The sequence below is a fragment of the Mastomys coucha genome, unplaced genomic scaffold (assembly GCF_008632895.1).
Source record: "Mastomys coucha isolate ucsf_1 unplaced genomic scaffold, UCSF_Mcou_1 pScaffold22, whole genome shotgun sequence".
Classification (NCBI taxonomy): domain Eukaryota; kingdom Metazoa; phylum Chordata; class Mammalia; order Rodentia; family Muridae; genus Mastomys; species Mastomys coucha.
This window is the reverse complement of record NW_022196905.1, coordinates 83,578,706-83,605,297: the sequence shown is the minus strand read 5'-3', so window position 1 is coordinate 83,605,297 and position 26,592 is coordinate 83,578,706. Positions and strand designations below refer to the sequence as shown.

The following is a 26,592-nucleotide window of genomic DNA, read 5'->3' as shown; positions in this document are numbered from 1 at the left end:
AAACAAGGAAATGGTTTTAGAAAAAAAGATTAAAATAATTTATGAATTGACTGTCTTCATTTTACAACTCAAGGATATATCAACCAGAAAACACACTCTTATACAATAGCAGTGAAGCCAGTCACTCTTAGGCAGGAGCATCCCACAGTCAATCTATTCACCAAGTATTCTATCCCTTAACACAAAGGGTGAAGCATAGCTGTTTAAAGAATTTAGTTCAAAGTAGTGTGTGCTCTCACTAGAATAAGCTTTTATAAGTGATGTCATCCCACATGCTTAGCTAGTTCTATTTTTACATTTACTCATGTGATATATGGACACTGTTCTTCCTCTGAAGCTAGCTGTGGTTGGGTATAGCCTGTTCAGAAGCCCCTTTCATCTCCAGGAAACTCCTACCTCAAATCCTGAAGGTTTCCACAAATTGGTGAAATCCTCCATTTTCTTCCCTTTCCTGTTTCCTATTCTCTCTGTCTCTCTGTCTCTGTCTCTCTCTCTCTCTCCCTCTCCCCCCCTCTCTCTGTATGTGTATGTGTGTACATGGGTATGCATATGAGTGTGTTTGTTGATATTGTGTGTGTTCTTTGGCCCTTCTCTCTTAGTTTATTGAGACAGGGTTTCTCACTGAGCCTGGGACTCTCTAATTTGTCAACATGGAGGGTCCAGAAATCCCTAGGGTTCTCCTGTCTCTGCCTTTCCGGTGCTGAAGTAACAGGTGTGAGTTGCCACACCTAGCTCTTTGGAGAGCACTGGGGAATCAAGCCTAGGTTCTTATGTTTGCACAGTAAACAGGTTAGTGTCTGAACCATCTTCCTAGTAGATCCATCTATGTTCTTATGTTAAAACAATTAATGGAGAGATACTTGTATATTTTTGATTTCTCTTTTTAAGTGGCATTACAAGCCCTCAGCAATGGGCAAAGAGACCTTGCTGGTGGTGGCGTTCTTATATCAGTCAAGGGCAGAGAAGATGGCAGTTCTCTGTTCATCCTAGCTTGATGCTTGGGTTAGTGGCCAAGGCTGTTTTATGTCTAGGATTCATAAAAATCAAATCAAATCAAATCAAATGAAACAAACCAAAGCAAACCAAAGCAGAGCAAAGCAAACCAAACCAAACCAAATCCAGGCAGCACAGCACAGAAGGAGGAAGACAGACAAAGACCTGTGGACTGTCATGCCACACCCAGATGTGCCATACCCTCCATTGCATGGCACAGGCTGGCCACAGACACCTGCTTGCTAACACTCCACACATGGATGGAAGATATTGCTCAGGTGCCCACCAGCCACTTGGACGGCCTGCAGCTGGAGCTGCTACAGTATGTAAATATGTGCTGGTCAGATAGGAGAGTAAGAGAAGTATAGAGCAGCTTGAGCTTTATGAAGAGAGATGGGACTTGAGACTCGAGGGTGGAGAGGAGTAGCCTGTTGTGAGTGGCCAGCCCTGCTACCTAGGGCCATGGTGAAGACCATGTCTGAGTTGATGCTGCCGGCCATGTGTAAGTCTGTGGCTACATAGTGGCAGGGGTTGGTGTTGATGTCTGTAGCTCATATTACCACTAGAGAACATGGGAATGTCCCTAGTTGGGGCAGCTGCCAGGGACAACATTGATGTCCAGGGCCTGTGCATATCCAGCCTTTCCTTACATGTGGCACTCTGGAGAGCTGGCTCCATCTCTCACTGCTGGCAGTACTCAGGAGAGCAGGCCCTTCACCTCTCCTGGACTGCACAGTAGTGCTGGCCCTGGTTGAGGTATGCCAGTGAGCCAGCCTTGAAGATGAGAGTGAGGGAGAGCTGTCCTTACCACTCATCTGCTTGGAGGTGGTATGGGTGTGGGGAAGATGTTCTTCTTCACTCTCCCTTTCTACCTGCAAGATAGAGTAAACCCTGTCCCCTTACTGGCTATAGCACTAGGGAGAATGGGGCCCTGTACCCTGCCTGGGTAACATGGAGCTAACGCTGATGGCATTTGTGAACCAGCTTTGATAGCACTTAGACCCAGATCCAGGGCTCTGATATTGTCCACCTCCAAATCTGTGAAAGACTGGGATATGTGAAAGGGCCAGTCCTGCTGACCCAAAGCTTCAGGATCTCCATGACACAGTGAAATAATGAGATAAATGGGAGGAGTCCCAGGGAAGACCCAAAACTGATGGTGTCATAGAAGCCGAAGATCTGGAACCAGACCAATGACTCACTGCAATGACCATTTGCAAGTGAAGATGTATGGACAGAGGGATCTAGTGTGGGACACACTGTAACATACTACAGCTTCCGTGGTGGGATATTTCCTATGCTTTGTTGTTGTTATTGTTGTTGTTGTTGTTGTGTGTGTTTTGTTTTGTTTTGTTTTTGGAAGGGAGGTTGCACGGGCAAAGTGCAAATATGAGGGGATGGGGAGATGAGCTGGACTTGAGTATGTGATGTGAAAATCACAAAGAATCAATAGAACATTAAAAAATAACAAGCAGGTATTGTATTGTGACAGTGGTTCAGTTTGAAACTTGATTATCCCTTAGAGTCTACTCATTGAAGACTTAATCCCAGCTATGGTAGAACTTTTAAAAGATGTGGCCCTATGAATGGAAATTAGATTACTGGTAGTGTGTTTATGAAGGAAATGCTGGATTACTAGGGTCTACCTTTGTCTTGCCTTCTACTTCTTTCCTACCACAAAGTGAATAATTTCCTTTGCTATGTGCTCTGACCAAAATACATTTCCACAAAAGCATCTCTGGATGAGAATTTCTGTAACCATGAGGCAACATCAATCCATCTTCTGTTTAAGTTTTCCCATGTCTTTTGTCATGGTGACTGAAGCTATGTAATACTAGGTCATGACAAAGATAGTAGAATCCAGCTGTCCACACATCAGTACTCATGGGAGTCTCGTATTGAAAGCTGTAGACAACTGTAGTCAGAATTTCTTTAACTTAAAGGGTGAATGTGATCCATTTACTCTAATGAATAAATCAGAACTTTACCTTTCCCCCCAACCAAAGGGTATTCTGATTTCACAGAGTATAACTGACTTGTGAAACTGTGGCTCCAGACTCTTGCCTTTCTTTTCTGCCTTATTTCAGACTAAGCTTTCCAGAGAGGCCAATCCCTTTCAATTGACTACATTAACTATGTCTTTGGGAGTTTGATGTTTTTTAAAATGATTTTTGTAAATAACAAAATCTGGATGATTTTCTTAAATCAAAAAAGATGGCCTGGATCTTCTGGAAGCTTTAATAGGAACTATGGTATTGGAGATAATACAAAATCTATACACTTCTCCTTAGTATTTATAGTCCCAGAAGCAGAAGCCTGATTCTCAACAAGGAAGAAGGATAGGTGACATAAACTGACATGAGAAAGGTTTACAAGAGAATACAGAAACAAGATGGAAGATTCTGGTTTGAGAGAATCTTCATTACATTGTGATTCTCACAGTTGTGACTCCAACACAGGGAGACTAACACTATGTCACTCTTATACCAGGGGAAAATATGACATAATGATTTTGCTGTAAAAATAATTTTACTTTTATACTGTCTTCCTGGAAAAGGGGTGGGGAATGTTTGCTCTTGGTTGTGGTGTATGGGGCAGAGGAACCCTGAGTAAGTGAATGTGAAGTCCTCAGTAAACGTGTATTTAGATATGAGCACAGCCTGTTGAGGACTTCAAGACCAATTGTTCCATGGGAGATTGGCAAAACTTTATCCAAAGGAGCAATATTGGAAGGAATGAGAAGTTTTCCTCTGGAGTCTGAGTGCTTATGAACTATTGACTATTGTGTGAAATGACTAGCAACTGTAGCTTCCTCCTCCAGGATGTTCCCAGTATGAGACTGCTTACCTTCAAACATCTACTAAGAGGAGCCAACACCTTCCCTGTGTTTCATCTAAGAAACATGTTCCAGGTTGCTACAGCAGTGTTAGAGAAACCCACCTGGTCCTACCTTCACTATATATATATATATATATATATATATATATATATATATATATATATATATGTCTGTGTGTCTGTACTTTCTTCATTCCTTCATGGATCCTAGCCAGGGTTCCTGGCCCAGCCTCATGTGTAGTGTGGTTGGAGGACCAGGCAAGTGTACTTGCACTGCCATCTGCTTAGCATGATCATTCCTAGGCTCCATCCAATGTCTATTGAGGCACCAGCTCTGAGGTCATGGCTATGCATCTTTAAATACATTGCCCAGGAAGATCCCAAGCACAATAAGATATGAGAGTTACTAGCTGAGGATAGTTGAGGATATGCACTCTTCTTCCACCCATCCTCCCAATTTGTGGTATAATTGGTGAGAAGTGAAGTATTGCTGAAAACATCCAGGGTAGACTCAGGCGATCAACACAGATGCATGTTTCTCAGTGTGTTTTCATTAAACAGGCTAAAGGGCAAAATGGAGGGGTGGTTGAACATCTCCAAGGGCATGACCTCATCTGACATTGACTGAAGAATTACCAGTTTCAGAAATTTATCAAGTTCATGAATATGAAAAGGTAGGTATAAATAAGATAGGATGATGGATTTGACTTAAAATAATTAATATCTGCTCTGAAGTCTGGGATACATAGGAAAGGTAATTATAGTCATAATTTTATGATAAAATTCAGCTATAGTTTTCATTAAAGCTGAATCCTGATGAACACTGGTTTTAGTATAAGACTTTCTTTTCTTTTCTTTTTTTTTTATATTCCTTTAATACTAGTGTTCAGGAGGCAAAGGTGCAGCCCTTAGGTTGAGAAGGCATGCCACAGTCAGCACATACATTTCTAAGACACAAAATATTATTGTCAGCATGTAAGCATTATTATTTTTCAAGTGAAGATAGTTATCTTCATATAATATATTCCAATCATGGTTTTCTTTCCCTCATCTCTTCCAACATCCACCACTTCCCACCCTTCCAACCCTATGCCTTCTCCCTATTCAGAAAATATACAAATAAAAAGGCAATAAACAAACAAAGAGAAACCAAGAAAGAGCAGGAGGAATGCAATTATATAGGTAAAGTCAAATACATAAACACATAAAAATGGAAAATCGAAAACCATAGCATACAAGGCAAATGCCAAAAAGGTTAAAATAAAAAAAACAAACAAACAAAGCAATATAAGTAAAAAACAAATAAAACAACAACAAGCTCCAAAAATACCTTTGAGTTGTGTCTTATTTAGTTTTTTTTGTTTTTGCCTTTGTTTTTGTTTTTTTTGCTGTAAAGAGATACCATGTAAAAGAGATACATGTCTCTTAGAAAGGCAAAAAGATAATGGAGAGTGTTCATAAGAGATTACTGAGAGTTTGCTGAGATCATTGCCATGTGCTAGTAATTTAGATGCTGACAGCAACTGCTTGTGGTCCTGTCTGAAGATAAAGCAGAGAGAAGTCTAGTTGATGGATCAATGGCTGGGCACTGCCTTCACCCCACCAACCATACTGTGGAAGGATGTCTGCTGTTCTCATTTCTCTATATGTCCACTGTGCACATCAGGAAGGATGGATTACATCTAAGAGATCCCCCTGAATGACTAAGGGGATTCCTTAAAGAGAAGACACTGGAGATATAGTCATTTCTGTGGATCTTGATGATGAAGTAGAATAGAGAGATATACCTTTTCTAATTTAAGGGAACTTCAAGTTAATCATACTTATAATGGAAGGTTTCTGAAAAATCAGTTAATATGCCCCAACAGAAGAAAATCCACTTTGAAGGCCTGTTAAGCTTTAGAAAGCCAGATTATGAGAAGACCAATTAATATCCTTCCTCTTCATCTTACATCCTTGCCTTCTCAAACAGCAGCTGGCCGTGGGGAAAGAAAACAAAGGAGGAAAAGTCACAAAGCCAGCAGTAGTCCCACCTGTGACCTTCTACCTTGTCTTTTAGATGAGATCTGGCCAAGCAAAAGTCTCTTCTATAAGTGAGGGAGGACTGACCATTTCTGTTTTTGAGTTGATGCTACATTGAAACTTTAAGGGATCATCAAATCTGACTGCAGTAATATTTAGCACACCATGGATGTTTCGGTTATGTGTGAAAACTAAGAACAAGTCTACTCTAAGGTCAAAACCATGGACTCTAGAAGTCTTCCAAACACTTTGTAAGGAAGTGGTTTCATGGTAGCTCACCCAGCTTGCTGTCATGCTTCTAGAGATGACATCTAGCCCTATAAGAAAGAGCTTGCTTCTTGTGGCTATCAAGTATAGATACGTGCTAGCCTATTTTTCCAATTAGCCGTATTATGGAAAGGCATTCAGTGTAGCAAAGGAGAAGGATATTGAGTTGTACAGTTTCTCTCTATGAATATTTGCCATGTTCCTAGGAGACAAAGCCATACCCTAGTATCCATCTATATTCAGGAAGTGCTAACCAAAGGCATACACATGTTGAAGAGACACAGAGAGGTTATGAGAATGAAGTGGTACCAGTTAGTGTTCTCCAGAGAAATAACCATAAGAAGATGTGCACATACATGTATATGGAGAGGCACAGAGTGGGAGAGAAAATGGATATAAGAAATTTGTTCACATGATTATAGATACTGAGAAGCCCTCATCTGTTAACTGGAGATCTAGGAGAGTTACATCACAATGTCTGAAAGCCTGAGAACTAAGAGACTTGGTGCTGTATCTTCAAGTTCAGTGTCCCAGCTCAATGATTGGTAGATAGCAAATCCCTTCGCTTGCTTTTTTAAATATAAATTTTCAAGATTTTATTTATTTGCTTGGGGTGTGTGTGTGTTTTGGGAAGAGTCTCACAACATTACCACTTAGCCATGAATTTGTGGCAATCTTCCTGTTTCAGTTTTCAGATGGCTGGGGATGCAGGCATGAACTCCCATGCCCTGCTGTTACCTGAATTTTAGAAAGTGCTCAGTTCCAGGAGTTGACTAACTACTCCTGAAAAGGGCATTAAAGCTGCCCAATACAGCCTGGATGGCAGTCTCCAGCCCCCATGATCCTCCCTTCACTTGCTTTTTGTTCTGTTCAGGCCTCCAATATATTTGGGTTGGCTGGGGCCCATGTGTATTGGGGACAATGTCCTACCAATTCAAGTGCTGTGCTAATCTACAAATGCCTCACAGTCACACTCAGAATAATATCTACCTGAATATCTGGGCACTCTATGGACCTGTTGAATTGACATGAATATTTAACCATCATTCAGATTAAGGAAAAATGATTTAAGAGAGATAATTGCCTAAATAAAGACCAATGAGGGGGGGAATTACAGTGTCCTGAAAGTCTCCCCATAAGCCTTCCTTAGTTGTGACTGATCAAAGCCTCTCCTCGTGTCTTCATCTGTCATTATTGTCATGGACAGCATGCTTATTCCTGCACTACATCCCTTCTGCATCTTACTTGGACAGTGAATTACTTCAGCAAAATGTCTTTATATGACTCTCTGCGGCAGTGAAACTGCAGTTTTGAAACTATGCACTGCATGTAGAAAGAAGTGATTGTCAACTAGTCAGAAGCAGAGAGTGCCACATGAGTAAATGAATCTACCCGGATCATTTGATCTGCCTTAAATACCACAGTATGAATGGAAAGTTGTCTGGGTTCAAATCAGGGCTCAGGTTAATTAAGAAAAAGTAATACAGCCAACATGTAGTAACAGTTCAGTTCAGTTCAGTTCAGTTCAGTTCAGTTCAGTTCAGTTCAGTTCCTCTCTCTCCCTCTTTTTTCTCTCTCCCTCTCTCTCTGTCTCTCTCTCATTGTTGATGTCCTTCTACTTATCATACTTACAAAAGCTTTGACTTATTTTTCTGCTCTCCAATTACACAGTACATTCTGAGAACAAAGACTGGTCTCACTATCTGTCCAGAGCCTTGTAATAAGTCCCAGTGCACAGTGGGCACTCTTCTCTGGGTTGTATTTGAGTATAAAGAAGGGACTCCAAAAGAGGGGGCTGAGGACTCTGGTTTTTGTAGGTTGCACACATGCATTTTGCTGGAAGCATCAGGAGCATGGAGGTGAAGAAGCCAGGGTGTGTTATGATATTGCCAGTGAAATACACTGAGATACATCTTGATCCTGTTTCAGAAAACCCTCCTTCAGTAGTACTTCAGGCACTTTATGATCTTTGTTTCTTGCTATATAATTTGAAATCTCACTGACCTTCAGGCACAGGAGCCTGGTAATGAATTCAACTCATCTTTGAACAGATGGTGATAAAAGAAATCCTGCACATTGGGAAAGAAGGGCATTAACTTGGGCAATTAACCTTAGTTAGCATGTTACATGACCCTGGCCCAAGAACAGAAAATGCCTGAACCGAGAAGAGGGTTTATGATCAGTGGGAAGTGGGAGGAATCTCAAAAGCCACAGCAAAGAGCAGGGACATAAAAAAGGCTAAAGGAGTGAGTACTCATGGATAGACCCACAGTGAGGAAGTGACCCTGGTAGAACACTGTGGGGGTAGGCAGGGCAGAGAAAGAAACATTCTTTACTCTTTCAATTGTTCTTCATTTTTATTCTTTCCAGTTTTCTTTCCTCCTCTTTTTCCTCCTCCCCACTTCTTTCTTTCGGTTTTCTGATGCTTTTGTCTGTCCCTCTCCCTTTCTCCCATTGGTCTTTTCCAGTTTCAACATTTTGTTTGGCATCCATCATGCTCAGATATGTGATCACCTCTGTTGGAACTTCTTCCCATGCCTCTAGTTAATAGAGCTTCCCTGGGGTGGTGACAATTCAGGAAAGATGCTGCAAAGGCAGATGGTCAGATCTGATGCTCTCTTCACATCCCTGTTTCCATCAGCAAGTATCAAAACAGAACCGAGGATCCTTCATGACTTCTTCACCTGTTTTTGATCTTGTCACGACCAGTTATTTTCTGGCTTATCTTCATTAATCTTGGAAGCCTCAGCACCAGCCCTGAGTTCATATCACACCACAGTCTTTGACCTGGAAGAGCTTTAACTTCCTAAGCCACTTGCTTCCACTGGGCAGCACCGATACCTGAAGAACCCTGTGCCCATTGTTCATTCAATCCTGTGAGTATTATATCATTTATACAGATACACGGGGTATCAATGATCTATATGATACATTTTGCATTATTCACAATGCTGAGGATATAAATTGATTCTCAGCCCTTTTGTTACCCATAACATGATTAAAAGAGAGAAACCGCAGAAACAAATGAAATCAATATAGCCACCCTCTGGATAGGCTAGAGCCCTCTTCAGACTGCATATTTCTATAAAGTTGTAAGGAACTCTTCCACCAGGATTTGGATGCTAAAGAAAAGCTAGATAGGTGAGTCAGGCTCCTGAAATAGAAAACATTGCAACTAAGAGAGCACAGACCCTTGCATCTGCAGAGCATTCCTGTGTAGCCAGGAAAATGAAAGCCTTTCAAACTTTCATTCCATGGTGCTTGGAAAGAGGGGTATGTGGGGGATATCATCAGAGATGAAGGCTAAAGGAAAGGCACAGGCTACATCTTCAGAGATTTTATACACACTGGCACCTAGCATGTTGGGAATGCTCATCCATTCACTCAGTTCTTTTTATAGGATAAATAATATCATAAAGGACATATGGATCTCAAAAGTGTGGTATGCCAGCCATTTTTTCCAGGAGCCAGGTATATAAGGACAAACAATAGATAAGCTTCTTTACTCTTGCAAGCTCATTTATTAATAAATTATATACTACAATAAAAGGCTATGAAAAGTGTGGATAAATAGGAAGTTAAAAGGGAGTAGTAATGTTAGAGCAAAGGAAGTAATGCAGTGCCGACTAGGCTAAGTAAAGAGGAAAAAGGGGAGGGGGATGGAGATTGCGAGGAGTTAGAAAAGGATCTCACAGGATGAAGGGATGCTTGACTCAGAGGTCCTACTGTGGGAGCAGTCCTGGAGGGTATGAAGGATCCTACTGAGTCCTGTCATGGCTGAAGTGCAGCAAAGCCTTGGGAATGAAGTCAGGGAAAGGGGACTGTGGGATGTGAAGGGCTTTATTGATCGTTGTAAGCATGTCGCTGTTTGTGAGGAGAAAGACAGACAGACACCACACAGAAACAGAAAGACACACAAACAGAGACACATAGAGAGACAGAAAGAAACAGAGACAGACAGACAGCAACAGATAGACATGAAGACAGACAGAGACAGACAGACAAACAGACACATACAGAGAAAGACAGAGAGAGAGATAGAGATAGAGAGATAGAGAGATAGATAGATAGATAGATAGATAGATAGAGAGAGAGAGAGAGAGAGAGAGAGAGAGAGAGAGAGAGGTTATAAGAATAATGAGTAGGGAAGATAGGAGGGGCAATAGAGGAGTGACAAGATCTAATTTAAAACAAAGCAACTGTTGAGTTATCCTGAATTGACATTGGTCTGGAGGGATGGAAAAGAAGATGGGAATTGGTAGCCAATTGCAATAATCCAGGCAAGAGATAATGGTGACTTGGATCAAACTAGTATGGACTGAAAAGATATGAAGTGATGGATCTGGATGGATCTGCCTGTCTACTGTAGAATGATCCAGGAGTCTCTTGGCACAGCTTGGAGGATAAACTCTTATGTGAAGTTAACATTTCTTAAGAGCTTTCTAAGTGCTGGTCTCTTGTTTAAACACATTCTGTGCATTCACACATTTTCCTTCTGGATTCAGCACTGATAGTATAGTCACGATTCCCCACTTTACATGGTAAGGGATAGAAGCAGAGAAATGATTAGCAGATTCAAATATGAGCATATTTGAAGATGCTTTCTATGTAAAGACAGGGGAGATGCTCATTGCTGGCAGGTACAATTTTGATTCATAACAAAAAGTATTTCAGATGTTAATAAGGAACTGACTGAAAATAAGAGCAGTGTGGAAGTATATAAACCAAGAGGGGTGAGGGGAGACTTTTTATAATAATCTTTAAATTTTTTTTAATACTATCTCTAAAGGAGAGAATAATTGCTCTCTCATTGCTTAGATGACAGGAAATGTCAATGTGTAAGTCTGGACTGACCTGCAGGAATTTATTGATGAAATATCATAGTATGCTAGGTTATTGATTAGATTCGGCCATAAAGCAAGTTGTTTGCATCAGCCTGGTGGCCTAAGTTTAATCCTCAGGACCGACTTGACAAGGAGAGAACCTACTCTGGAAAGTTGTCCTCTGACCTACATACATATGCCATATCTTGTGAGCACCCACAAGCAGACACATATATTTGTGCACACAATGTAAGAATATTTGAAGGTCATCTACTTATTCTAGAAGATCTGCTGGCTTGTTCATTTTGATGGTTTGTCATAAGAGAGGGATACAACACTTAAAAGTTATTAAGGCTTACAAATGTTATTTGCTATCATGGAAGCAAGTCTCTTTCACTAATAGCTTTCCCGTCTAGATGAGATCTCAGTCTCAACATTCATCTTCCTAGGCACCGATTCGAGTTTAAAAGAACCCTGCCCCAAGCTCTTTTTTGTGTGAATATTTGCTCCATGTAAATGCCATCTGATGTTCTTATCATTATACCATATAGTTTTGTGCCTTTAGGCACCCACTTAGGCATATATTCTAGATAATCTACAAATTTGTTTGTGCTATGTGAAAATTTAATATAACTTACATTAGATTGACAGTGACAGAAAGAGATACACATACACACACACACACACACACACACACACACCCTACAGAGTTGACAGTGATTTTGATGGGGATAGTGTCTTTCCTTTGTTGATGGGCTACTGAGTACAGAACTTATGAGATCATACCATTGGTTGAGAGCAATGGTTCAGGATTTATAATAAATACATTTAGACTTTGTTTTTAATTTCTATGGGAACAAATGAGTATATAAATATTATGGGCCCTGAACCTGAAGTATAGTTAGCTACAATCTGAGGGTGTCTGGGATGTGGGGAGATTCTCAGCTGCTTGTATGTTAATTAATTCATTTAAATTATTTCTTAATGTGTAATTTTATAGCAGATGGGTGGTTTTTGTTTTGTTTTGTTTTGTTTTGTAGCCATCTGGTTACTTCAAAACTATACTAAAGAAACAAAGCTTACTGTGTTGTATTAGCATGTGGCTGAGAAAAGGCTATTTGGGGCCACCAAGTCTTCAAATGTTGGGGGTCTCTTAGATAGGGAGATGAAATGATTTGAATTTCCTTTGCAATATACATTATATACCTATCCAGTAGTAAGAACTTACTGTGTTCCTCAGAAATGTATTCTGTTATTAGCATATGATAGCATTCCTTTTTTAATAGTGAATCCAAAATTCACCTGGCTCTAACCCTTAGGTAGTCATTGCAGCCTTTGGGACTGACATGTCAATATTATTCATTTTCCATGTGGCAGCTCTTCAAGTATTTGAGAACACCTGTCATGCCAGCCACCTCATTCCTCCCTTCTTGGCCATGTCTCCTCTATTGAAAACTAAACACCTAAAGGGTGCTTCAGGGAGACGTTTCTCAGGCCTGATTAGCAATCTATCATTTGCAAGATATGTGTTCTTCTCTTTGTGGATCACTAAAAATAAACCTCCTACTCTGTAGTCCCTTGATGCTGATTTCAGTAGATCCACCACCCTGAGCTCCTCTTGATCCACAACTTGGTACACAGTCAGGATGAAAGGACAGCCCATTTCATCAAAGACATGGAGAAGTCTCAAGCCCTCCACACTGATATTTGGTTTCCATGTCTTTTCAGGTGCTTTCCCTCCCCACTTTGTTTTCCTCAGTGGAAAAACTTATATATCAATAAAACAAAATGACTGACATCATCCCACCCTCCTTCCCCACTACTCCTCAGTCTGTTCCTGGAAAGTCATTGAATCTGAAGGATACACGGAGAGCTCAGAACTTGAATGTAGCATAGCTCTGATGCCTGTTTCATGCAACCTCATACACATTGTTGAGCTTCTCTGTCTGGTTGCCTCGAATGTGAATGTGAAGTGAGCATAACATAGAATGTGAAGTGAGAGAACATAGATCACAATAGATTGGGTGTGGGTTTAAAAAATTAACAGATATTAAGTGGGAGAAAGTGACTCTTGGTACATCAGCAAATATCCAGATCTTATTTTAACAGTGTAATGAGAGTTTTAAGACCATGGCTTGAATCAACGTCTCCTAAAGGCTTACATTTTATTACATTCTTGGTCCCCGCCAAAGTGCTGCTGCGTAGTACTAGAGACCAGGAGGTAGGGGCTAGAAGGTCCTTAGATCACTGAGGGCATGTCATTAGGGGATTGAGATACCTTGGTCTTGTCCATTTTCTCTGTTTCTTGCCTTATGAGTGAGTGGTTTCTCAATGTTCCTCTCCATGCTAATCTACCTTCACCACAGACCCTAAGAAATGGGGCCGTTTGATCTTGGAATGGAATATCTATAGCTCTGAGTCAAAATAAAACTTTTTTCTTTATGAGCAAATTGCCTCCAGTATTTCATTATAGTGATTAAAGTTGATAAATACACTCATGAATCTTTAACTGAAGGTTTCCCCAGTCCAAGAAAAGTGGCCTATGGGGTAGTTAAGATGAATAAAAACACTATTTCTAGAATAAAAATAGGTGTATTTTGACGAAAGATACTACAGGCAGAATGTCCTCATCTAGAATGTTTTCACATGAGTAACACCAGCACTTTCTAACGTAAGCCAGAATCCAAGGTAATTAATGAGTATGTATTTGAGGAAGTGGAACACAGGGACAAGCATAGAACTAAAATCTTGCTTCACTTGACAACACTACAATGACTGTACATAGGTTAGGAGGACTCTCCTCCTCTGAGCACTTGCTTGCAAGATGACTCCCTAATTCATTCTACTTCAGTTTTCATCCCCATTTTTATGTAAAATTCATTTTCTTGGTCCATTAATCTCAAAGTGTACACATTTCACTCTTCTCTGACAAGTTGCTCCTATATTCTCCATTTCAATGGCTGGTATGGTTGTGTTGGATCTAGGGATAACTTTATCTTGACTGTCACTGCACACTGATATTCGGATACTATGGGCCAGGCACCATGATGCATCATGCCTTAGGAATCTCCCAGTTAAATTTTATAAGAACACTCTAATTTTTTACTTGAATATGTAGGCATTTGGGTTAGAAGAGCTAGGTAACTCATCCAGTTAAATTTTATAAGAACACTCTAATTTTTTACTTGAATATGTAGGCATTTGGGTTAGAAGAGCTAGGTAACTCATCCAAAGTCATATAACCCATTAGAAACAGCGCTAAGATGTGGAACAAGCCCATGCCCTCACTCAGTATTTGTATTTTAAAAAGCTTCTCTATGCTTACTGTATAACTTGCTTTCATAGTTATGACTTTAGCACGTATATGATAATATGGTCTGAAACCTCTTCCTGATTTCTTTTTTTTATCATGGTACTTATTCTCACGGATCCATTGCTAGCCTCTCATGTTAATCTACAGAGTTGTGTTTTGTTCCCTTTTTGTATTCTATGATAGGATTTCAGACAGCAGCATTTCAAAGAAGGCTCGTGATTCAAGGGTATAACACTGTCCATTATGGGGAAGGCATGGTGGGGAAGGGGTGGTGGGGAAGGCATGGTGGCTGAAATGGTTCAGTCTGTGATAATGGGAGCTTAGGGAAGCTGGTCACACTGTTGGCAAACAGAAAATAGAGAGCTCAGGCTCAAAGTAAGGCAACCTTTGCTCTCAGCACCATAGCCTATGTCACCCCTTAGAGTCTATGTCAAAAGATTCCACAGCCTCCCAATATAACACCATAAGGTAGAAAACAAGTCTTCAAACACACGAGCCCATGAGGATCATTTCAAATTCAAACCATGACAAGGAAGTTCCTATACATCTCTTCTGACTTCAACCACAAAGAGGAATTCTGGCATTGCCCAAGCGCAAACAGAATCCTCAGATTCGCAACTAGGTCAGTTTGGAAAGAGAACCAGAGAACTGCCAGCAAGGCAGTTTTCTTTACGGCAATGCATAGTCATTTGAAGAATGTTGAAGCATCATAGGTTGGAGATGAGGCTCAGGGTAAAGGAGATAGACTGGATAGGCCAGTTTTGCCCCCATTTAGGTGACAGAACTCTCTTGTCCTTGGAGTTGGCCTCCTTACCTCCTCTTGAAATCTGTATGATAAAGTTTAGATGACAGAATTAGAATGTGACTCAGAAGAGTTTGGGGAAATGAAGTACCAGGTAAGAGGTTGCTACAGATGACAGGAGTTCAGTTCCTGGCACCCACACCAGGTGGCTCACAATCAAGCACAACTTCCTTTAAGAGAGTTGACACCTCTGGCTTGCATGGGTGCTGAATCACATGCTCATGATGTGCTCCATGCACATGTCTTTTAAAGGCTAGCAAATAACTAAGAGGAGAAGTGAGCGAAACAGGCAGAACCTCTTCTGTGACATTCTGCTCCACTCATTGTACCTTTTCCAGAAGTATTTACTGAAAGATCAAATGCTGAACCAGTGGCTTTAACAACTGAATTGGCCCAGAGAATTCTGACCTAGGATTGGCTCTCTTGCTCTGAATTTAAACCTTTGAAGTCCATTCCCTTTTGGGAGAGCTAATCTAGAAGCTGGAGAGTATCATGAACTGTCTAAACTTTGGTTGCCAAGTTTTCAGAAGTCTTACTTCCCAATAGGTAAGGAATTACTCACCGTGCTCATTGCTAATACGTTTTCTTGATCCCAGTTATGTGGTATTAGAATATCCCTAGCTTAGATTCACCTATTTTTGTTTGTTTTGTTTTTGTTTTAGAATTCCTAACTCCTATGCTGTGTGTGCATGCCACATTGTTCTTATGAAGGGAGCCAGAAGGACAACCGTGGGAGTTGCTTCTTTCCTGCTACTGTGAGACTTCTGGTGATTGAACTCAAGCACACAGACTTGCCAACAAGCACTCATATCACTGAGCCATCCTGCTGGCTCTGGCCTGGTATTTCTAAGAGCATTAAATACCGTTTAATTATAGTTGGTGTGGTAGCAAAGCATATCACTGATGTAGAAATCCTGCATTCCAGCTCAGGCTGCGAAGAAAAGTGGATCATGGCCTGGAGGCTTCTATAATTAGAATGTATGTCGTCGCTGACCTGAATGCAGGCTGGTCACGTCACATATTAAAATGTAATCTTCCAAACACTGCTGTTTGCTTCCACTGCTTAGCAGCCCACAGAGAAGCTTCATCTTCTGTAAGCCAAGTTTGTGTTCCAAGTTACTGAATCCGACAGCCAGGAACACTTATCGAGTAATCTGCCTTTGTGGCAGTAAATTATCTTAGGTTAGCCTCAGTTTTATACCTCCATGATGGGAGGAAATGACACAGGGGCTTTGTAAAGTCAGTAGCTGGCATTATAGCAATTTCTCTGCTTAATTTAATCAGATTTCATCTACATAACTATAAATGAGGAAGAAAGACAGAGCCCTTCCTCCCTCAGTTCAGTTCTATACCTGTTCCTCAGCCAGAGGATAATGCCACACAAATTCGTATTTCCGATGAAATTCTATAGATCTTTCTCCAGGAACCTAAGACAGGAAGAAAGATTGATTATATGAAAGGTGAAAGTTGACCATAAACAAAAAAAGAGTATGAGTTCTTCCAAAAATCCACATGTTACAGGCTTGGCACTATAGTGCCAACAGCAGAAGACCATGGGTATTTCAGGACATGGAGCTGAGTAACAAGATCTTTAGATCACTGCAGCCATGACACCTCCGGGGATTTCCAGACCAGATCCCTTCCCTTTTTCTGTTTCTTGGCCACTGATCAGTGGTTTTTTTTTTTAATCCACCAAACACTCTGGTCACTCTGTGTTGCCTCCAGTTTTGAAGACTGGCAGCCAGTTGATCTTGGACTGGAACCTCCAAAATAAAACCCTTTGTCTTCATCATATCTTGGCCGGCAAATGAATGCATAAATGAACGCAGAGGACAAACAACAGTTAGCCCAGTTCCCCTCTCCCCACTCTTCCATTTGCTCAGGTCAAGCCCCTGCTGACCAGCTTGGCAAGCTTTGAGCCTGATGGCCTAGCCAGGAAGTAGTCCTGAGATGGTTTCAGTGGCAGTCCGAGATTGTGTGCCTGTCTCCAAGGCGGTGATGAGGGCGTTGATGGTTTAACTCGTTAGCTTTCTCGGGTGACAACTTTCAAGTGTATCAAAGTATATCAAAGGAGATTTCAGCAAACATCATGGGTATAGCTTGTTTTATCTCTTAAATCACTCAAACTGCTCTGGCAAAGGACTATAAGCACCCCCCCCCCAATTATTGGACCTCAGTGAATTTATAATTTAGAACACTCAAGGCAAGCTTTTTTTTGAACTCTAATGTACCATGTCATAATAATTATCACTTTTAAAATATATTTATTTATCTAATGAATTTACTTATTTACATCCTAGATGCTTCCCCCTCCTGGCTCCTCCTTGAAAAGTTTCTCCCCTGTACTCCCTCCCATTCACCTCTGAGAGGATAGCCTCCCCCCACAACAATATCCCCTCCCAACTTGGGGTGCCAATTCTTTATAGGTTTAGATGCATCCTCTCCCACTGTGGCCAGAAATGGCAGCCCTCTGCTATATATGTGCCAGGGCCTCAGACCAGCCTGTGTATACTCTTTGGTTGATGGCTCAGTCTCTGAGTGCTCCCAGAGTCCAGGTTATTTGACACTGTTGACATTCCTGTGGAGTTTGCCATTGCCTTCAGGGACTTCAATCCTTCCCCTAACTTTTCCACAAGGGTTCCCAAACTCTGTCCAATGTTTGGCTGTGGGTATCTGCATTTGTCTCAGTCAGCTCCTGAGTAGAGCTTTTCAAAGGGCTGCTATGCTAGGCTCCTGTCTGCAGGCCCAACGTAGCATCATTAACAGTGTGAGGGCTAGGTGCCTGCCCATGGAATGAGTCTTAAAATGGGCATGTCTCTGGTCGGCCATTCTTTCAGTCTCTGCTCCATTGTTGTTCCTGAGTTTTTTGTCTTTTTTTTTTTTTTTAAGACAGGACCAATTTTGGATCAAAAGTTTTGTAGGTGGGTTGGTGTCTCCATCCATCCACTGGGGGTCCTGTCTGGCTACTGGAGGTGGTCTTTTTATATCCCTACTGTTGGACATTTTATCTAAGGTCACCTTCATTGACTCCTGGGTGCCTCCCTTCATCCCAGGCCTCTGGGACTTCTTAGAGAATTCCCCCACCCCCATCCTCAGCAGTTGCATATTTCCATTTATTCTTCTGGCCTTCTGAGACTCTCTCCAGTCTCTCCCCATGCCTGATCCTGCTCCCCTTTTCTCCTAGCTCTCCCCTCTCCCACCTAGGTCCCTTACTCTCTCTATCCTTCTAAGTGGGATTCAAGCATCCTCACTTGGGCTGTCCTTCTGTAGGGTGTATTGTGGGTACTCCAAACTTTTTTTGACCAATATCCACTTATCAGTGAATACATACAATACATGTCCTTTTGGCTCTAGGACATCTCACTCAGGATGATATTTGCCAGTTCCATCCATTTGCTTGTGAAATTCATGATGTCCTTGTTTTTAATAGCTAAATAGTATTCTGTTGTGTAAATGTACCATAATTTCTGAATCCATTCTTCAGTTGAGGTACATCTGGGTTGCTTCCAGAGACCCAGAAATAAACCCACACACCGAGAGACACTTGATTTTTGACAAAGAAGCCGAAACTATGCAATGGAACAGGTAGAACATCTTCAATAGATAGTGTTAGAGTAACTTAATGCCTACATGTAGAAGAATGCAAACAGATCCATATTTATCACCACATACAAAACTCAAGTCCAAATGGACCAAAGACTTCAACATAAAACCAGAAACACTGAATTTAATAGAAGAGAAAATGGGAAACAGCCTTGAATGCATTGGCACAGGAGAAAATTTCCTGAACAGAACACCAATGGCTCAGGCACTAAGGTCAAGAATAGCAAATAAATAAATGGAATCTCATGAACCTGAAAAGTTTTGATAAGGCAAAGACATAGTCAATAGGACAAAATGGCAGCCTACAGATTGGGAAAAGATTTTCACTAACCCTTCATCCAAGAGATAGATAGTTAGACTCCAAACGAACAGAAAACAAACAACACAATCAAAAATGGGGTACAGAACTAAATAGAGAATTCCCAACAGAGGAATCTCAAATGGTCAAGAAATACTTAAACAAATGTTCCACAGACATCTTAGTCATCAGGAAAATGCAAATCAAAAGGACACTGAGATTCCATCTCACACAAATCAGAATGGCTAATATAACAAACTCAAGCAACAACATATGCTGGTAAGGATGTGGAGAAAGGGGTACATTTCTTCATTGTTGGTAGGATCACAAACTTGCAAAACCACTCTAGAAACCCATCTGGTAGTTCCTCAGAAAATTGAAAATAGTTTTACCTGAAGACCCAGCTATACTGCTCCTGGGCATAGACCCAAAAGATGCTCCACCATGCCACAGGGTTTATTTATAGAAGCTTTATTCATAATTACTACTTTTAATAGAAATTAAGGGAGACATTTTTCCATTAAAATTAAATTTTGACCAGTTCTTACTAGAGTTTTATTTTAAACTCTAATTAAAAAGAAATGCTTTGGGAGTAGTCATTTATTTTTTTATCATATGTGGTGTCATGCACACACTAACAGAATAAAAGTGATAATCTTAATACTTTCTAAGACTTTAAAAATTTCAGCTCTTGTTTTTCCTCATTCCTTCCCATCTCAATCTCTGATGATCTTGCTTTTCCACACAAATCTTCCTTTACATCCTCTAAAGGCATCCATGAGATTACATTACCTAGTGCTATACTAAGGCCTATGGGAATCTCTCCTTACCTATGCAACTATGCACATGTATTAACAACTTCATTGTAACTCTTGCTTGATAACAGTGAACAGTTGTATATTAATGTCAAAGGTGTGAGGGTTTAAAACAATATGCATTTTAGAATTGATAAATTTTAAACCAGGTGTGACTGGTAAGACCAATATATTCCCAATATGTATTTTTTGGTGCAAGAAGCTAAAATGGGAAATAATCACATCACTTCGTACCTATATATAGTTTTATAATTTCCAGAGAAATTTATACATATTATTTGATGTGTCTTAAAATTGTGGCCTAGAGAAAACATCAGCAAGAGCATATTTTTTTCTGGTGGAAGGCATTCTTTGTTTTGTTTTCATTTTTAAAAGAGAAGTCAATATATTATCCAGAAGATATGTAGTCATACATTTTTCATTTCTTCTGCTCCTGATGGGAGAGACTATATTTCTACCAAATCCTTTTTCCCCTCTTCCTTAGGCACAACTGCTTAATATTTCCAATCTCTCTTGAATGGCCATATGAGGATTGCATGTGAGCATGTATGATGTATACTGCATTCAGGCTTCTCCCAGAAAACTGTATTGTGTGATTGCTGGACCAAGATGGCACCTGAAACTCACTATCACAGTTCCACTGCTTGTTAAGCTAAAACTCAACACACAGTTCTTGAATACAGTTTAATCATCATAGAGAGACAATATTGTTCCCATACAGTGATAACATATCATACTCCTGCTTAACCTTATAAAACTAACCTTCATCCAAAAGAAAACAGTCTTCCACAGAGAACTCAAGGACCTTAAGTGCTATTATTCTATGTAATATTCTGTAATTTAAATTCTATAATATAAAATAAAAATTAAATAAGTACTAATCAGAGAAAGACAATACACTTCATTATACATGAGATAAGACAAAGGTTTTTGCTTTACATACAGACACACACACACACACACACACACACACACACACTGTCACTCATACACAGACACATAGACACAAAGACACATAGATTCAAAGCTAAATAGGGGAAAACATGAGAGTTAATCTTCATTTCCTGCATCTGGTCATGGCATTGGAGCTGACTGGTCTTTGTAGATACCTACTTCCACTGTCCATTCTTTTCTATGTTTGTGTTTAATTTTCAGCAGGCTGGGATGTGGTACTAAGTATGTGACTCTATAGCTCCACTTTAAACAGTTACATGTAAAAGAAATAAAGCCACGTTTCTCTCGGTCACTGAATTTTGGCACCTCTTTGTAGCCATCCCTTGACTAACTTATGAAAACACTCTGGTTCTAGTTGGAGTTTTCCTCCCATGCCATATGGGACAGCCCCTGAGAGTGAGGAAAAGAGCTTGTGTTCTGTACAAATGTGTGTTCAACAGTTAGTGATAGAGAGCCAAGCTGTCTCTGGTTATATCCCAAGTGTACAGTAAATCAGTAGGTACTTGCTTATAAATAAATGCTGGAACAATAGGATAGAATGTATATATCACTGCAAAAATATTTGAGATATGCATAGATAATCTGATATCAAACAGGTGAGACAAATGTCTGCCCCTGTCAAGTGCAGGTTGGACCTAGGGAATTCCCTACAGAATGCAACATTGGGATAACAAGCATGGGTAGAGCCACTTTGCAATAGAAAAACCTGATAAGCTGGGTAGTGGTGGCACACACTTTTAATCTCAGCTCTGAGGAGACAGAGGGAGATGATATAAAGATCATAAAAAACAGAGTTTGAAAACTCATTATTTTCATGTGGATATTATGAGGAGACATGAAAACTATATACTCTTTGTGGAATCTTGGTGGCGTTCCTGATTAGGGAAAGGGGTCTTCAAACTGCATGTAACAAGTTCAGAGGCCATATTAGTCAAGATTCTCCCTCTGGAGGAACAGACCAGTGGGGTGGTTATGTCTTATGAAAGGAAATGTATTGTGTTGGCTGACATGCAACACATGAGTTAACTCAACAGTGGCTGTTGCACAGTGATGTTACTGAGAACCAGGTGTTCTCTGTCCAGGAGGCTGGATGTCTTAGATTTTCCTTGGGCCCCTTTCTGTTGGGGCCACAGCTGGAAGGTGCTGTCCATGGCAGGGCAGGCTTTTCAGTGATTCTTCTCCCCTCCTGGATGCCTTCCTAAACAATCCAGGGAGTTCCTTAGGTGGTTTAGATCCAATCGGATTGGCTATTAGGTTTAATCACCACAGAGAACAACTATGGCTTTATCTTATATAGTGTTTACTTCTTATGTTATTTTAGTTTGTACTTCTTTTGCATTGTGAACTACAAGCCTTTGAACAATAATTTTATGTGAGTGACCATTATGAGTTAATCCCAATAATGATGCTATTATAGTTTGTTTATAGTCATTAGTGGAGACATCAGTAAGCACTTAATGTTCTTTAAAGATACAAGAATTTTCTATAGCTGTCACATCATCTAAAAAGATTTATTGATTTTTATTTCATGTCTGAGTGTTTTGTCTGCACTACACATGTATTCCACATGAATGTAGTTCTCCATGGAGAACAGAAGAAGATGCCCGATTCCCATGATCTAGAGCTGCACATAACAGTGAACTGCTGTGAGCTGCTGTGGGAACTCTAGTTCTCGGGAAAACTAGCCAGTGCTCTCAATAATGAACCATCTCTCCAGTCCCCCAGTGTAGTATGTTTTAAACTAATTTCTGAGTATTTTATATCAGTTTTAGTATTTACAATAGTGTATCTATAGACAGGTGGTAGATAAGTAGAAGCATGTTAAATAGAATACTTTAGAATAATAAGAAATCAGCTTAACGATATCACTGAAAGAATGCCTTGTGTTCTATGGGAAAAGCTTAAATGCTGAAGATGGCTAGACCAAGGACAAAATTAAATTGTTTGGGAGAATCAAAATCTCACTGAAGCTAAAACAAGTCTCTAGGTTCCTTCTGTTGCTGTGATGAAAACACCCTGACTAAAGCAACTCAACGGAGAAAGGGTTTATATTTCCACACAGCTCAGAGTACAGCCTTCCATGGCAGGAAAGCTAAGTCAGTAGGAGCTTGAGCCAGCTGGTTACATCACATCCCCAGTACAGATGCAGACAGCACATGAGCACTTGTGCTCTTTCTTTTTATACAAAGACCCCAGCCAGGGAATGGTGCCATCTGTGGGTGGGTCATCCCAGCTCAGTTAGCCTGATCCAGATAATCCCTCACCTGGCTACCCAAAAGATCCATGTCTTAGGGGATTCTTAGGGTATCATCAAGTGGACAACTGAGATAAGTCATCACATTAAGAATTTTGATGGTTTCACCTGAGAACAAACGAAGAATAAGACGTGACCATGTTTCAAATCTGAATGTCGTTATTTTCCCCATTCATTTAATTTACATTCCAGTTTTCTCTAAAACAGATCTTTCAAAGAGCTGTTTAAAACTCAGGGCTCCCCATCTCTTTGTCATTTTTTTCTTCTTCTTGCTCTTTCCTTTCATTTTCTTCTCTTCCCTAAGCTCTCGAAAGGTGGGGGATGATCACATAAAGCTTTGGGAACTAAGTATTCTGTGCACTTCGCTGTGATCTCATTGAATATTGACTTTGGAACTGGGTCATGGGTAGAGTTTTGGGTACTTTTGAACTGAAGACAATTATGATGAGATCCTGTGGGGTCTAGGGAGAGCCTGGAGCTTCTCAAAGGATAACAATATAGATAATAAATGAGGTTCTGATGAGATCTCAAATGGACCAGAGGAACAAAATATTGGATTAAAGTCCACTTTTTTTTTTTTTATAAAAATTGCCTGGACTGTGCCTAAAATGTCAGACTTATTGGACCACAGAACTTTAGAACAGTAAAGTAGAATATCTGGTAAAGGGGGATTCTGAGCAGTAAACCATTCAGACTTCGGTGTAGTTACTTTCAATGCCTTAAAGAAAAGAAAGAGAGGACAAAGAAATAACTTAAAGACGGACTGATAATAAAGTGGAAAAGACAGCAAAAAGGATGTGGGAAGTCCTCAGCCTGGCTCTCTGCTAGAAACAAATTATTTCTTCATTTAGCAAGGCTCGAAGGGACCCCAGAATACCAGAGGATTTGCCAAGCATTTCAGAGACCATCAAGTGTTCCCTTCCCGTCACAGACCTAAGCAGTAGGTGGGAAGAATGGCTTCCCAGGGCTCTCTCTATGACCTCACTTCACCTGAGAGCCTCAGATCTCTGCTACTTTGATTCTACCACCATTCCTGCTCCAGCTGTCAGTCCTGTGAAGTGAGACCCCACCCACTGCTCTGAATAGGAGCTCCACATAGATGGCACATATTCTGCAGGCCTGAAAAATACAAGAGCTATGAGGGTGTGCCTTTGTCCCCATGGATTTCAAAGAATGTTATGATGGCACAGAGACCTCAACAGAACCTAGATACAAGGATTGAGCCTCTACACAAAGCCCTTCCTAGGGCAATGCCTCCTGGAACCATCTAAAGTCTAACGATGTAACAATTGTAATCCACTGAATGGATTTCTAATATTCTAGACTTCTGCCTTAGAGGTATCTATCATTGTCTGCCATGAAACCTATGCCAGTCTTGTCTGTTACATTCTGTAGATGTGGAAACTGAGGCTTGGGAAAGTGAACCATCTGTGATCCATCTGTTTGGTGATCTAGCTCTAATTTGAACAGAGTCCTAAAATAGTGGCACCTGATTTCCACCTCTTTTATCCCCACCACCGAAATATCTACATGGGTGGGAATCTGGCACTGTGTGGCAGGAAAATGACACCAAACCACAGTGGCCAGCACATTAGTGAGGGATGCTAAGAGCCTGTCACAGAGAGAATTAAGAGTTGTGTTCCTCAGACACTTGCTTACGTCGGCCCTCCTTTTAACAGAGGGTTTTTCTTTCTATAGCATTAATAATAATTTGATTGAAGAGAAGGATAATAACAGTGAACCAACTCTATCATGTTTAACCCTGTATAGGTGAGTATGTTTGAGAGCTCCTAAGTTTTCACTTTGCTTTTAACTTTTTAAACTTTTTTTTAAAGTTTTCACTTTTCTCCTCTGTAGAAATGATATCAAGTTGAACAGCTTTTGTATATAAACATAGATCCCTAAAATGCTGTATAGGAAGGTACCATAAAGTGAGAAAAAAAAAAAAAGACAGACAAAGCAAAACGGTGTTCCATAGAAAAAGTCCACAATAAAACATAATCAAGTAAATATAAATCTTGAACAGTGATTTTTAAACAGTATTTTATTAGAGAGTAAGTGATACTTCAAAATTTTATTTCATCACTATACCCAAACAATGTATCTTAAAAGGATTTTCATTTACTACTCTCATTGAAATAAGTCATTCTGACAGCCACTCGAAGACCTCCCAGGACTACTGAGTCTATGATCTCAGTCAAAACTTGGAGACTACAGGGTAAATTGTTCTGGAATCTTCCACATTACATCATCATGTGTATCTGTTTATATGTTGTGACCACAAATAACCACAGGCTTCCTTTGTCTTGTCGAGAAGAGGGGGAGGGACATCCTTGACAGAGGCTACTCTGTGTAGGAAGAGGAAAAGACTGAAAAGACTGATGCTTGAAGGTCCTTCTAAGGAATCTTCTAGAGCCTCATACCAGATTTGGGAGGGCTCCTTGTGCCTGACTAATCCTGACACAGGGTGATGTCATCCAAACAATGTCTAGCTCAATGGATGCAAGTTCCATTTAGTGACTTCTGTGCCACACTGAGTCGCTCTTCTTTGCCTATAGCCCAGCTTGAGATCTGAAGACTTGAGACACATCTTGGTTACACAAATAAGGACACAGGAAGGTCAATGTTTACCTCTAGCTTTTCAAACTTAAAGCTCAGATTTCATATTTAAATTCCTCCATAAGAAATTAGAGTGCTGGGGAGTGGGGGGGGCAGAGGAGGAGAGGGAGAACTAAGAAAGGAAGGAAGGAGGGGGACAAGGAGGAGGAGCAGAGTGGAAAGGAGGAAGGGATATTCTCTTGACCTTGAAGAGACTACCTCTCTGTTGCCAGAAAATCTAGAGGACATATTCTTGGGAGCATTTCATTTTATTTCTGTCAGTAAATAAAGCTCCCATGGAAAGATACTACTTTATCTGGCCTAGTTAGTATATTAAATTACACTATTTCATCCTCTAGTGGCCTGAAAAACTTAATTTACCATGTGAATGTCAGGAATGCTAAATATGTATATTATATCCTGGCCTCTTATAATTTCTCAATAAGCAAACAGTGTGTTGTGCTTACGCATGCTTTCTTTCTTTTTTCCTTTTTCTTCCTTCCCTTCTTCCTTCCTTTTTTCTCTCTTTCCTTCTTTCTTCCTTATTAGTATTTACAGATAGCAGAATAGGAAAAGAGGCTGTAGCTGTCTGTTGCTGATAAGAAGGCAGATGTTGAGTTTGGTGTCATCTCAGAGCCCTCCTTCACCAGAAGATGCCAGGAAGAAAAAAGGATGGAGACATGCTGAGGGAGCACAGCAATTCTAAAGCCCTGCTGGCCTCCTCTACTTGGCCCATTACCTCTTTGGTGCATGCCTTTCTATCCCTCAGTCCTTTGATGCTCCTGACTCCACCCTTCATCTGAGAAGGCCTCCTCTTCCAGGGCTCTAAGGGGGTAACTAGAATGGCTAGATTTAAACATTCATTCTTCCAGATACATTAGTTGCCTATGGCACTAAAATGATTAGGATTGCTTTAGAAATAAAGTATCACTTGCTTAATTTATATAATGGGATTCGAAAGAAAGGGCAAATGCTTGACTTACATTTCATATGCAAAAAAAAAAAAAAAAAA

At 40.4% G+C, this 26,592-nt stretch overlaps 1 long non-coding RNA gene and 1 other non-coding gene across 2 annotated transcripts; both read left to right on the top strand.

Annotated features, from left to right (window-relative positions):
• Positions 1 to 898: 898 nt before the first annotated feature.
• On the top strand, positions 899 to 1,040 carry LOC116071764. The gene has a single exon (XR_004111134.1). It is a non-coding gene; the product is annotated as a small nucleolar RNA SNORA48 (small nucleolar RNA).
• A 22,970-nt stretch (positions 1,041 to 24,010) lies between these two features.
• On the top strand, positions 24,011 to 26,579 carry LOC116070649. Its single transcript, XR_004110491.1, has 3 exons — positions 24,011 to 24,320; positions 24,681 to 24,752; positions 26,130 to 26,579. It is a non-coding gene; the product is annotated as an uncharacterized LOC116070649 (long non-coding RNA).
• The last annotated feature ends 13 nt before the right edge of the window (positions 26,580 to 26,592 follow it).